This window comes from Dermacentor variabilis, chromosome 6 (assembly GCF_050947875.1).
Source record: "Dermacentor variabilis isolate Ectoservices chromosome 6, ASM5094787v1, whole genome shotgun sequence".
In the NCBI taxonomy this organism is placed as follows: domain Eukaryota; kingdom Metazoa; phylum Arthropoda; class Arachnida; order Ixodida; family Ixodidae; genus Dermacentor; species Dermacentor variabilis.
Window position 1 is genome coordinate 159101267 of NC_134573.1, and position 13675 is coordinate 159114941.

Here is a 13675-nt window from a genome sequence, read left to right on the forward strand (position 1 = left end):
CTCCTTGTCCCTGTACTCAGCCGAATATGATTTCTTGCGCGCATGCACGTCTTCGGTAACTGGCTCCAATGCGGCATGAGTATTTCTATGTCTTTTGTTGCATACGCGTGCCTGGGGTTGAGGGGTTAAGGGTATATATATGCGTTGTCGCAAGAAGAATAAATCAGTTGTTAGTCAGCGCCAGTGCTTGTCTCGTCTCTTCTTTGTGGGTTGTCCTAGGTGTTCGAGCTGAATTTTTCACCTTCAAAAGGCTATGTGCCAACCGGCCCCAACCGGAGTTTTGTTGCTGTCGGTGAGTTCGCAAGACTTATACACTTGGAACGCATTCTTCAGGATAATACGAGTTTCGAGTTACTAATTCCAGAAGTTGGCAAAATACATGGGCGTCCCAGTTACTTTCTTTCCTTCAATAGATAAAATGACGTTTTGTTAAAGAAGTAAGTGGATCAACAGTGCAATTTTAGCTCAAGTTTGACTGCGCATATCTCGACCATCCTAAACTCGCTGGCTGAAATTCGCAAATATCACTATGTATACATCGTAAATTTATTAAATAAAAAGCTTCTTGTTTTTATTTTAGTTAGTCAATTATGCGTTTCGTTTCCTCAGGCGAGTAGTGTCTGTCTCTTCGAGTGGACCAGTGCAAGTATTGGAATTGTGCTGTCTGCCCTCGGGTGATATTTAAAAATTGCCTGAAGTCTTCGCAGCATCACCTGGTACAGTAGCCTTGCAGTAGATTGTTTCTCCTCGACTTGCTTTTTCCGCACGCGTCCAGCGGCTGGCAGCCTGTTGTTGAGATTTCACGACATTTCAGAGTCCGAGCTCCTAAACGCGAACGTCCGGGACGCTCGAGCGACAGAAAACCAACAATTTTGACGACGTGTGCAGTCATCCGACAAACGCACGCCTGCACGTCGCCACCTCTGACTCGGTAAAACGATGATCCGCACGCAGTCTCTAACGTAAGCTAACGCTCCAGGAAAGTCGTGCGGCTACTTCTGTACTCGGGTGCAAAAAAAATGCAGTCGTCATAGCTGCAATACTGGCTGTTAGACAGGCTGGCGCGTGAGATGAAACTGGTTAGCCTGCCAGCTCAAAGTTTGTTCAGTGCGAAAATGTGCGCTTATAAAGGGCATTTTTTTTTTGTGTGTGCTAGACGCTCATTTCAGCTTTCCGTAACGAGTCCGCGAAATTGCAGCCAGAGGTAGCAAATGGTGCGAAACCAATCTTGGCTTTTTCTAACTTCACATAAGAGTATCTCTAAGTGCAATTCAAGTATTATCTTTCTTCTTTCTTTTTTCTTGAAGAAAAAAAGGCTGTAAAAGAATATAAAAGATGAACCCATTTTGCGAGCGGGCACGCGTGTTGAGTCCTTCACATCCGGATTTTAAGATATCCGGCCTCCTCGGCCGCAATAAGACGGAAGGAACGCAGGAATGCTGTGGGAACAACGAGCAGTCAAATTTTATCCGTAGCTCCTCAAGCACGTTTCGTACAGTGCATGCGTAGCTTTGGGATGTTACGAGCTCAAGTGACTGGGTCAGTCAGCCCGCTTGAAAGAAAAGTGGATCACAGCAGCTGCACAATGCGCAGTGACCCCATTCGCGCAGCGAGCACGACATATGTATACCAGCTCTAACGTAAAGTGTTTCGGTGTGATACGTCGTTCTCTCGACTGCAATTCAGCGAGCAGCTGTTGTGACGGCACTCTATACAACTAATTTGACGTAGCGGAAAGAAACGAGGTGGAAGGGTATATCATATAAGACAAGCGTACAAACAGGCAGTTGGCGTCCCAGTCGCGAGACCCAACGACAAACTCTTACATTCAGGGCTACACGCTATATAGACGAACTAATCGAGGCCATCGCACAATACGGAAGGCTCGCACAGAGCCCCACGGGGCGACACATTCTACGGAAACTCAGCATTCGCCGTGCGAAGCGCAACAAGGCACGAAACACGGCATTGCACTAGATGACGACGAGGAACTTTAAGAATTCTCCTCCGCTGCCCAAGAGCATATGCACCCGGAGCACCACAAGGAGAGACGGGAGGCAAGGGTGGGCAATATTGAGCGCTACTACGAGGACGTAGAGGACGTGGCCTATGCATAGACGCCCCTATAAGGCGAGATATAAGAAGGAAGACGAAGCATGGGTGCTTGCGGCGGTAAAGCTGGGGAAACGATGGAGCAGGTTTTATTAGAATGTGAAGACGTCTGCCCAGCGGTCGATTTAGGCACCACTGGCATCATTGAAGCCCTTGGGTTCAGCTAGAGCAGTGGAAAAGTAAACATGTCCGCAATAGAGATTAGTGGGAGGCGATTGGAAGATTGGTGGAAGAAAAGTAGGGAAACGACAAAAAACGGAGACGTACAAAAGCAAAGTTCGCAATAGGGGATCAGAAAATTTGGTTGTGGTAGTTCATAGGGTTTTTTTTTTTTTAACCTAGGTAGGACATTATGCAGTATAATAGCTAGAGCTTGGTGGCGCAACCCACCGCCCCGTTCCAAAGGGGACGCTCATAACATCCATCCATCCATCCGCCGCGGAATGGTAGAGGACTCAAGGGGATATGTCCGTCGCAGTGGCAGACGCGCATGGACAATCCCTCGCTAGCGGAACCGTGAGAACACCGAAGTAGCGGCAGGAGGCTCCCACTGCATTAGCGGTGGCCTCCACCAGAGCTAGCATAACCGCACGCGACTCAAAAGTCACAGTTCATAATTTCGCGAAAGGACACATCTCGTCAGAGAGGCTCAAAATTATAACAGCGACCACCATGACGGAACGATACAAATTATTTGGGCGCCTGCGCACTCCTCTCTCACTGGCAACGAGGCAACTCACAAAGTATCTCGGGGACTTATTCGCCGAGCAAGTGAACAGGCCCAACCGGGAACGAGAAGAGACAGCTTGTTCAGCTACTAAGAACTCACAGATCGCAATCAGCAGAAAAGGGTCCGGAAACCACGAGCTCATCCCTAGCTAACCAAGAAACAGGCGGTGGCGGGGCGCCTTCTGCAAACAAACACGTATCCGAACCCGGTAGCCTGCAGCGGGTTCTATCGAGGGTAATACGACATCAATGCAAATTATGTGCGGGTAGGGCGGATCTGCCACATATCCTACATGTGTGCTCCAAGGCGGGACCTTTCGAGGCCCACAGAATTGAATGCGGGCAGCAGTGGGACACCCTGCTGCTCAGCTCAGACCAGCGATACCAGCTATGGACCGTCCAGCTGGCCGAGGCAGCCGCTGAGACCCAGGGGTCTGGCCGTCTGTAAGGCGGAGAGAGGCTGCTTCCTCTCAGTGATTGGTGCCAATAAAGGGCGACTCTCTCTCTCTCTCTCTCTCTCTCTCTCTCTCTCTCTCTCTCTCTCTCTCTCTCTCTCTCTCTCTCTCTCTTTCCAACTACCTAGTGCATAGTAATGCGTGCAAAAACGTGAGGAAAGGACGAAGTCTTTGCGATAGTGGTTTAGTGACGCAGGTAATATTTCTCGGTTCCCCCCCCCCTTCTTTTTTTCTTCATAACAAGTCGTGTACACGTGTATTGTGTGACGCACGAATCACGTATTTCTTTAGTTTAATTTGGAATTTGACCCGTTGGGCACTGAGCATAATATACAGTCTATGAAAAGAACAATCAGCGAATATATTGTTACGGGGTGCAATTAAGGAGACCGTATGTGGGCTGACTTTCCGTTATGGAATGTCTTGCAAGTTGTCTCTTCTACATTTAGTGAGATATGATTTATGCTCAAACTTGTTTTTGATGCGATTTTCGTAGACGAACTGTTTCATTGCATTTACGTCAGCTGTCTGTCTTACCTTTTTTACCTTTCTTTTGTTCAGTGCCGGCTTACGTCATATTTAGTATATACTTGTTCGATGAGAAAAAGAGTGTAGCCGGTGCCGCCTAAAGGCGCCAAAATCTTCTAAACATTATGTATTTAAAAGAAAACATACGAAAGTGAACTTGTTTGTGGATAACATTACGAGGCGGCCGAATCAGTTGCAGAAAATAGAAAATGAAATATGGCGACGGAGTGTGTGTATTAAAGCGTATTGTTCGCGTGGAAGCCAGTTGTGGTCGTCCCCCTAAAACGTCGTCACGTTTCTCTCTTTCTTTTTCTTTCTTCTTTTCTTTCTTTCTTTCTTTCTTTCTTTCTTTTTTCGCTTGTGAAACAAGGCCATATGTTCGTGCAGGAAACATTCTCGGTTCCTGTCGGTGTCACTTTCTGCTTCCTTTAGAGCTCAATGCACTCCTTCTTCCCGGATGAACAATTAAATCGGACCCGAGTAAACTTGCTGTCATAAACCATGGGGGGCTTCACGGGGCGGCGAACTGTTAGGGAACATTCCAGGATGGGGTCGCCACCTATCTTTAGTTGTTCTCTTTTCTGGCTTGCCTTAATTTACTGGCACAGCTTGACTTGTATTTCTCTTTGGTGTTCTTCAGAAGAGTATAGGCTTGGGCTGGTCGGTAATACATAGTTATAGGCTGGTCGGTAATACATAGTTACACTGGAAGCATAGCGCGGGAAGGACGATTGACAAAGACGAGACAGGACAAGCGCTATCCTGTCAGGACAAGCGCTTGTCCTCTCTGGTCTTTGTCGATCGTCCTTCTCGCGCTATGCTTCCAGTGTAACTCTTTAGTGTTCATTTACAGCAGTCTCCATATGAAGAGGCCAAAGTACACTTACTGCTGCGGCAACCAAGAAGGTGAGAAGATATCAGAACAGAAAGAAAACAAGAAGTCTGAGGGCAAGCACTCGCCTCCGGTGGCGCGACATGTAACCGCAGTAATATTGCGCTGATTGCCGCGTGCGACGACATTTATAAGATATCATAATGAAAAAAAAAGTATTTAGGGCAGGAAATCGTCTTCAAGGGCGCGCCGAATCTAACTGCACTCGTTTGAGTAGCATAGTGCCCAAATCTTGACTCTATCGCGTCTGCTGCAGGTCGCGTTCGTGTCACAGACCTTGTTTATGAATGTGTTCAAGTTACAGCAAACACATGCGAACGGTTTACATGATCCGCCGTACGGCTTACGTTATCGGCCGTTGTCATGACTGCCCGAACGGACACGCGACCGCGCTCGCCATATCAGCTCTTGCGCAAGGCTTTTGAGAAACGCGCCGACGCCTTGAGCTCGACCATTAAATGTGCGCGAGAAAAAAACACAACCACACGTGGGAGACTTGTGCGACCTTGCAGATTAACAGCCCGATTCCCAGTGAAGCTATTTATTTCGAGCAATTGCATTAATGAGTTTAAAACGTTGCCCGCTAGTGAACCACTTGTTTGAAATGTCCACACGTAACACTTTCGAGCACTTTAGCAAAATCTGTACTTCAGTCACACGGGTTTTACTTGGCATGCACATGAACCGTAAGATCCCCCCCCACTCCCGCCTTTCTTTCTTATTTAAATCAGATTTGATCTCGCTGGTTGCTATATCTATTTTATTGTAGCTACGTAAATTCTACGGCGTTCACAAAACCACTTATTGCGCTTTAGAGCGCTTGCATACGTTATTCAGTGCAAAAGTCGTCATAAACCCATATTCTTTCTTGGTTTTTTAACATCTTGCCCTACCCGCCGTGGTTGCTCAGTGGCTATAGTGTTGGGCTGCTGAGCACGAGGTCGCGGGATCGAATCCCGGCCTCGACGGCCACACTTCAATGGGGGCGAAAAATACCCGTGTGCTTAGATTTAGGTACACGTTAAAGAACCCCAGGTGGTCAAAATTTCTGGACTCCTCCACTACGGCCTGCTTCATAATCAGAAAGTGATTTTGGAACGCAAAACCCCAGAATTTTAATTAACATCTTGCCCAACGTTAGCCAGGGCACACGATTTATAACCGGTAATTCACTTACTTCACACGGGTAGTTATTGACAGTTTCACTTGTTAATTGATCAATCGCTAATTAAATAACCATAAAAAACTTGTCATTATAAGAACTTAATTTTGTAGTACGACATAAAACTGTCATTCCTTCTTTTCTTGTTTGTTATGGCGCCCAAAGCAATCTACACTAGCTTCAAAGCACGTACTGCAGATTGAGCAGGAATTGTAATACAAGTTTATGTTTACATATGCGTCACACGCACTGGCCTTGCATTCCGTTTCACTGTAACGGCAATCGCGAAGGAATGTAGCTCTACGGTCCGGCGCCGCATGCTCTGCACGTGATCGAGAACCAACACGCCACAATGAAATAGGCGGTCGCCGCCTACTGTCCTTTGCACAATACTGCCATCGGCCGCTCGATAAAAAGCCGTGATACTGCGACGCCTCACAGTTTGTTCTGTCGTTCCTTTACCTTATTTATTGCTTTACCTCATTTATTGCGAGCGCAATTATGTGTATGGACACTCCAGGCGCATTTCTGCCGTCGCCGTCAGGTTCCGTATAATATCGATAAAATCGTCGGAGCGCGCCGTATGCTGCATGTGCGAGTGAAAGCGTGGGAGGGTGAGCCGCGATCGCGGCTCAATCTCGCGCACGCAAGGGGGGGAAGCGGGGAGGAAGCGCACCGTGTTTCGTCGCGCGCAAGGCTCCAGGGTGTGCTTAGGGAGGGCGGGGGGAGGGGGGGGGGGTTACTCTGGGCGGCCCAGGCGGCTGTATCTTGAAAGCCATCTGCGACAAACCGAGCTTTTTTTTTTTGTACATGAAACCGTAAATTGCATTTGCCTAGGATACGTGAGCATTAATTGGACTTGCTTATATCTTTATTTAGTGTCATTGTTTATTCACACAAAATTTGCAGGTCCTTGTAAACACTGTTGCCTCCATAACGTTCCTCGCTTTCCTACGAGTACTCCACTTCTGTCAAAGCCATTAGCGCCGCACCTGAACAATAAATGTGCAACAAATATCAAGAACAGACAATATGTGATATAAAATTTAGCATAACGTTCTTCTTTCTTTTTTTCCCCTATACTTCGCTCCTCTCGCCAATGCATTATGAAAACAATGGGACATTGCAGCCCGAACTTCTCCTGCTGACAGTAATCCTTGCCGAGCACGTTTCATGTTTCTTTTTTAGTCTACCTGACCTGTACAAAAATTGTGGGCATGTACTGATTCATTCACCATGGACAATAAACAATGTAAGCTTAGGCCTCTCGGTCACCTGGCGATACAATAACGATATTTGCAGTCATGTTAGAGTGGCGTACACACGAATACCCCGCCCCCCTTCCCGAAGCGGTAACAAAAAGCCCAAAACCAGCGAGCGAACAGCGCGACTAGCCCCCTCCCCCCCGAAGCCGTTACCTCCCGTAGCGGCCATATTGCTCACTACGTAATTATTAGTGTGTACTATAATAAGGTGGAGTGGGACGAGCGGCTAGGGCGGCGCATGTTTTGCAGTGAGCATAGAGTTTGTCATAGTGAGAAACGCTAGCGCAATGAGGCGCGCGACGGCTAAAGTTACTGTGGCGGCGCTGCGATCGAAATGAATTGGGCCGCATGAAGGTCGCGCCGTTGGAAACTGCTGGCGATACTTCTCGGAAGGGTCATTCGGGCTACTTCGCGCGCTGGTATATGCGTTCATGCCGCTCACATGGTGTTTATAATTGTATTTGACATGTATCTATGCCTTAGGAATAGATGCCTTTCTTTCTTTTCTCTATTTAATTTTACTTCTTTAATGTCGCTCGGTGATTGCGCGTGCGTTGCGGCCGCAGTGTCGGCTTTCATTCTACTATGTTGTATTGTACGGTTCCCTTTGGATAACAAATATTTTTCTCGTTCTTCAAGCAGCATGTATCTCTCGTGTGCATTTCTGCGCGTACAGTTTTCCATTAGTAGGTCTTGTGAAACGCAGACGGAAAAACATGTGTACACTTCCTGCTTGTCGCTTCAAACAAAAAAAAAAAAACAAATAAAAACACAACTGCCTCATCCGACCCCTTGTTCTCAGATTTACGGGAAGTATTCTTGTATGAAAGAAAGAAAAAAAAACTGCAGTGCAACATTCCATTCATGTTTCTCTCTTCCTCGCGTAACAGAATGCGGAGTAATTGGTACGGGATTTTTTATTGCGGTAGGACCTCGGGCACCGAAAACAGTTTTAGCTAGCCATAATATAGGCTAATATTTGGCCCGTAAGCCGTGCGAAATGTTTGTCCAGTCCATGCTTAAAAAGGAGCAAAGGAAACAGCGGCGCGGTAGTCTATTTAGTGGCCACATAGGGGATATGATGTAGCGCTACTAAGCTCGAGCTGACGGGTTCAAACCAGGTCGTGGAATTCCATGGGAACGAAATGGAAAAACACTTGTGTACTTCTGATTAGGTACACGTTAAAGAACCCGAGGTGGTGAGAATCGAACAGGGTTCTTCATAATCATATCGCCTAACGTGAAACGCCAGAATTTGCTTAATAAAAAAAAAAAAACGTAGCTGCGTCCTTCAACTTTTTCCAGGGATGTAAACGAAAGAAATTATTCTCAAGTGCGATTTCTGAGAAAACGTGTTACGCTTATCTTAAATTTTATACCTAAATGTGATGCCTTTCCCGACTGTACGTCCGCTAAACTAAGCACCTTCTGTTTTATAAACGGCTGCTTTCAGTAATTCGGTGCCCCATCATAAGGACAATAATGAAGCAATTAAAGGAACAGCATGCCTCACATACACGTAGATATATTTGTAGAGCTGCTGTGTTCGTTAAAGAGAAGTGTGGTACAACATTGCGCGCCCAATTTTATATGGTTGCAGGCATGGTGAGATTGCCAAAAAATTTTTTCCTTGCCTGAATCAAGTTAGCTGATTTACAGGCTGCACCAAAACGGGGCGTCTATATTGAATGACAGCTAGGAACTTGTTCAGCAGAACCAATTAGCAACCGTACGTTAATTTTCCCAGGAATTGGTGTGCCTCTGCGCAACAGCCATGACTCTCCAGTAGTACAATCCTTCGGAATAAGAGTCCTCACTTGCATCGGCCCCTCACCTTCGAGATTTCAAAAGTGCTGTTATGCGTTACATTCGAACAGAAACGGATATTCGATAATTTTACAGCGAAGCTGTGTATGGCTAGGATTCCGTCTATTTTTGTTATCCGTGAAAAAGATTATCATCATCAATGGCTCATACCCCCGTAAGCAAGCAAAAAATGCAATGGCTCATAGCCCCGTAAGGCAGAGGCTACAAGCACACTGCAAAGTGAATCGAACAGTGCTTAAATTATTTCTAATCACGCATACAACATACAGAACAGCATAAAGAAAACTGCCATCATCAGTGTCTCATACCCCCGTGAGCTATGAGCTATGGCTCATACCCCTGTAAGAAAGCAAAAAAAAAAAAATTAAATGACTCATAGTCCTGCAAGGTTCATGGCTACTCGCTTTGCGTGAATTAGCTGCGATGACACTACCCCTGTTGTCGTTGTCGGTGATTTCAATGTGTATGTGTCGGTACCGAAAAAGGAGCGGCTTACGCGTTCCGTGTTGCAGACATATCCCTTGCGATGCCACACCAATATCTGGCCCAACCGACCACCCAGCGGCGCACGTGCATCAATTTTACATTATCAAAGAATGTGATTGCAGTTGCGAGTGAAATAGTGACCAGCGATCAAGACAATAAATAAGTGTGCGTACCTTTCGTCACGATGACCACCCATCAAGACAATAAAAGAGTTCCTATACCTTTGTTCAAAATTATGTGTCACCTCCGTGTCATGTGCTCAACAGCTTCGCTGGTCAACCACCATCAAAGAGTGGAATGGCTCAAGATATTTAACAGTGCATTTTGAAGTCGCATACGATCTGAATAGCAAATACCATTCTATTAGATTGTATGTTTCTACTTCATTTCGCCTGCTGACACTTTGAAGGGGATCGCCTGACAAACTATGGAGATTAATTTGGTAAAGACTTCCCGGTCTCCCCGATTCAGTCTGAGAACGTAGGCAACATCTTTTCCCTAACACTGCTTTGATATCTTTTTCTCGGAAAGTCGATTGGTTCAACTGGGGCTGCAGTGCACCTTTTAAAAGAAACACGCTTATTGCGGTCGGGAGTTTTCACTTTTTAAATCAGTGCATTTAGAATATTCGATAATTTTTCTCTACGTATATATCGTGGATATATATTATGTACCCATAGATTTGTCTTAAAGAGCATTTTTCGTTTGCACCTCTTCGCGCCAAGACTGGTTTATTTCACCATAATATTGTTTTCTTTGATCAGTGTCCCTGATCAATATTCCACTAATAAGAAGCGCGCGTAAAATGGCACGATACCAATAAAATTTTCTTATGTAGCTTCATGTTGCAGATAGGCGACTTCTGTGGAAAAATAACATGTCACTATCAGAAAACAATGCCAAAAATAGCAATTCACCTGGCTAAAACTACAATTGGTACAGGTCGCCAAGAGTCGCGGGCGTACCAAAGCAAGTAAAGCCATAACAAAATTTACTGTACAGACTTTCTGCGAGGAAAACGGGGCGTCCGCCAGCGGCCGCGCAACGAACGCGCGCTCGCTAGCAGACGACGCATTTGACAACGACAGCAAAATTGAAGACGTCATATTGTTTAACCCATGCCTCAAATATGTGTACATAGTAAAAGGCGTCGATATAAATTTGTAGTTGAAATAAAGCACCATTATATAAGAGCGTATGCGCGCAATCGGTGCAGAGGCGTGTGTGTGTACGAAGGCTTCTTAACTCCAGTTCGCTCGCAGCGCTCTCGCACAATTTTTCCACACGCGGCGCCTCAGCGGAAAAGCGGCGTGCGGTGTGTACTACCATTCTTCCTCTGTAACCTTAATCTTAGGTCTAATCTTTTTTATTTATTTTCTTTTTTGCAGCGCCCTTTCTCAGTCGCATACTTTGGTTTACAACGCCACCGCTATATTTATTTTCGTTGCTCTGTGGAAGGTGCAGTTTCTCTTCTTGTTCTGTGGCTCTATGGGTTCCGCCTTCGCTCCCTCCAACGTTTCCACGGTTTCCACAGCTACAACAGCGTGCCGCCGCCGCCTTGCTTACTTTCCGTTCTTCTTTCGCCTCCTCTTTACGTAAATTGCAAGTGAGTTACCGTGTTGTTTTTCACGTGTAGCGCTTTCAGTAGACGAAATGTGTTACCCACGGAGCGTGCGTGCCTGACATGTGCTATCTTTCCTGCTCACGTGGTACCCGGTTTGCTTCGGATGTTTGGATCGCCGTTCGCTTATCCCGCCAACCGTCAGAGAGCCACCTCGGCTACCTCATGTGCTTGACAGAACCTCCAAAGCACAGCCAGCGCACTGTTTAGAAGGTGAACTTGCACTTTTCGTTCCAGCTACTTCTCGGTCTCTTGTTTTGCTGCAGTAGCGATTAATGCGATTAGCAACAGCTTTCGCTTTTAAACTTTAGCGTAAACGGTGTACTAATTTCGCGTGGTGGTGCAACATCAAGGCCACGAAAATAGCCGTCCTCCGTACCGGGAAAACTTACCCATCACGTGACTCCGTTTTCAGCATCTTTGTTTGAGGGGAAAAAATATATTTTTTTTTCACGTTCTGCTACCTTGCCACTGAGGCAGTTTTGAAAAACGGGCAGACGTTTGCGACATTTTGCAAGACTCAGATTGGGAATGCAAGTTTCTTGACACTCCATTTCAAATACAACTTGGTACATCCCATAATGTTTCGAAAGAACCTGTTTCTGTTTCTGTTCGTTTTTATGTGATCGTGCCTCGCAGTTTTTTTTCTTTCTTTCTTTTTTTTTTTTCTTGTACTACCTAATCGTGCCCGCAGGGCAACTTTGCCTCAGCGCAACTGGGATGAGCGCTGTTCATGGCGTTCAAACCGGTTAGAACGCACCTACATACTTTAGCTTTATTTATGAAAGAAACCATACGGTGTATTTTGGTTGCTGCTTTTATGCAAAGCTTTGGTCAGCGTATAAGGGTCAGCTTTATCATGAGTGCGACGCTTTCGGCACCTTGAAAACTTGCTGTCTCAAGACTACAAGGAGGACCTCTCAGATGTGCCGATGAAAGATAAACACTCTGAAACGCCCAATACGGCGGGGACTCAAGCTTCAAATAGCTTATTTTCTTGATAGCGCCAACCCGTCGATAATTAGTCTGGAAGCTGACATTACCCGCTTAGTTCTTTTCCTGTGAAAGAGGAAATAAAAAACCGTATATAAGCCATTAGGCACATAAAAAAAAAAACATTCAGCACAGAAACGGGAAAGAACATAAGAAAACGGCGTGCATCGATCGTCGTTAGTTTCTGCGCAAAATTTTTGACAGATTCGTTAAAAATTCACTTTTCTCACAGCAGAGGTGCGTCATGTTATAACGCAGAAAAAAATTTTGTCATTGCTATTGGACTTGTCAAACTATTTTTGATTGAATATTGTGTTAAGAACAAAAGAAAAAAACATTTATTTTTGGCGATGCTTTGTCCACATCACCACTTGTGCTAAGAAATCTCCAAAGAAAAAATTTTTATCAATGTAGTCGGCAAATTTTTGCTGCAATAAAGGTAACCTTACAAGTTATCTAATATACTGTGAGCATGGCCTGATCTTTCAGCAACTGTGCTTGCTCATGGCACATCGCAGTCTAGTGAATATGGCATACATATTTCATATTGCCATGTATCTTTATGTATTGTATTGTTGTACCATGCTCTATTATCCTTGTCCCAAGGTCTTGTAACATGAAACCAGATTCTGCATTACTGCGCAACATTTATTGCCATCCTAAGAGAGCAAATCACATTAACAAAGAACTTGAAAAATGCTGTGCTATATAAACTGTTCAAGAACATGGTGAATAATTTAGTCATGCTGGCACTATCAGGTGGAATCGCAGGGAAATTGAAGGCAGTTGTTTGGCTTGAGGGGTTTAGGAGACGTCTGTACAAATGGGAACTTATAATATAGTTGATTAAAAGGCAGGAAGACATACAGATAGACATACAGAATGGTAAGCACAGTTATAAGTTCTTCATGTCAATTCACCGGTCGCTGACATATTGCTGATCAGACTTGGAGCAGATGATAAAGAACACGAGCGCATGTTGTTTCTTGCTTTTTTTTTTTTTTACATTGCATAGGAGCACTGTGTATGAAGTATCAATGCAGCATTACATATTAAAGAATCGTCATGGCACCCTTCTGCCTCCAGTTCAAATGCAACTGATGACATGACCGGAAAAGCAACCTTGACAATTTTTAACAGTGCTTGTAACAGCATGAAATTGCTGCAATCAGAAGAAGCAGTTCACTGTTGTTACACGACTTTAATGCATAAATGATCAATGCTAATAGGTTTTCTGCTTCTGGTTGGCAGTTTTCCTTCCTGTGCATGTGTGCACATTAATGTTTAGGCATAGTTCTAAGGTAGAAGTTTTTCAAAGTAATAGTTCTCATGCAGCCGTTCATCTCTTCACAAGTTGTTCACTTATCCTCATTATCAAATTTATATCCTTTGAGAAGGAAAGCTGTGCAAAAACTGAACATCCTGTTGGGGCCATAACTAAGACCATTTTATATTTCACTATACAGGGGTTAGGTTTTAGTTGCCTTGTATGTCATTTGCATCCTACAACCAAAGCAAAAAGTTAAATGATAAAACTTCAATATGATAATGCCACTTATCATTAAAATTCTTCATCACATGGCTTGCTGAAGACGGGAGTAATAT

At 45.0% G+C, this 13675-nt stretch overlaps 1 protein-coding gene across 10 annotated transcripts in view; it reads left to right on the forward strand.

The window, feature by feature from the left end:
• The window catches only part of LOC142585569 (organic cation transporter protein-like), a 93072-nt gene that overhangs the window by 46022 nt on the left and 33375 nt on the right, over positions 1-13675 (forward strand). Inside the window, exons 1-2 of one of the 10 annotated variants that reach the window (XM_075696419.1) lie at positions 10906-11062; positions 11223-11290. The exons of 7 other annotated variants lie outside the window; for them this stretch is intronic. The gene's annotated coding sequence lies outside the window, so the exon portion shown is untranslated. Of the gene's footprint in view, positions 1-10905; positions 11291-13675 lie in introns of those variants that run through there. 2 more of the 10 variants (XM_075696418.1, XM_075696420.1) reach the window with 2 other exon arrangements.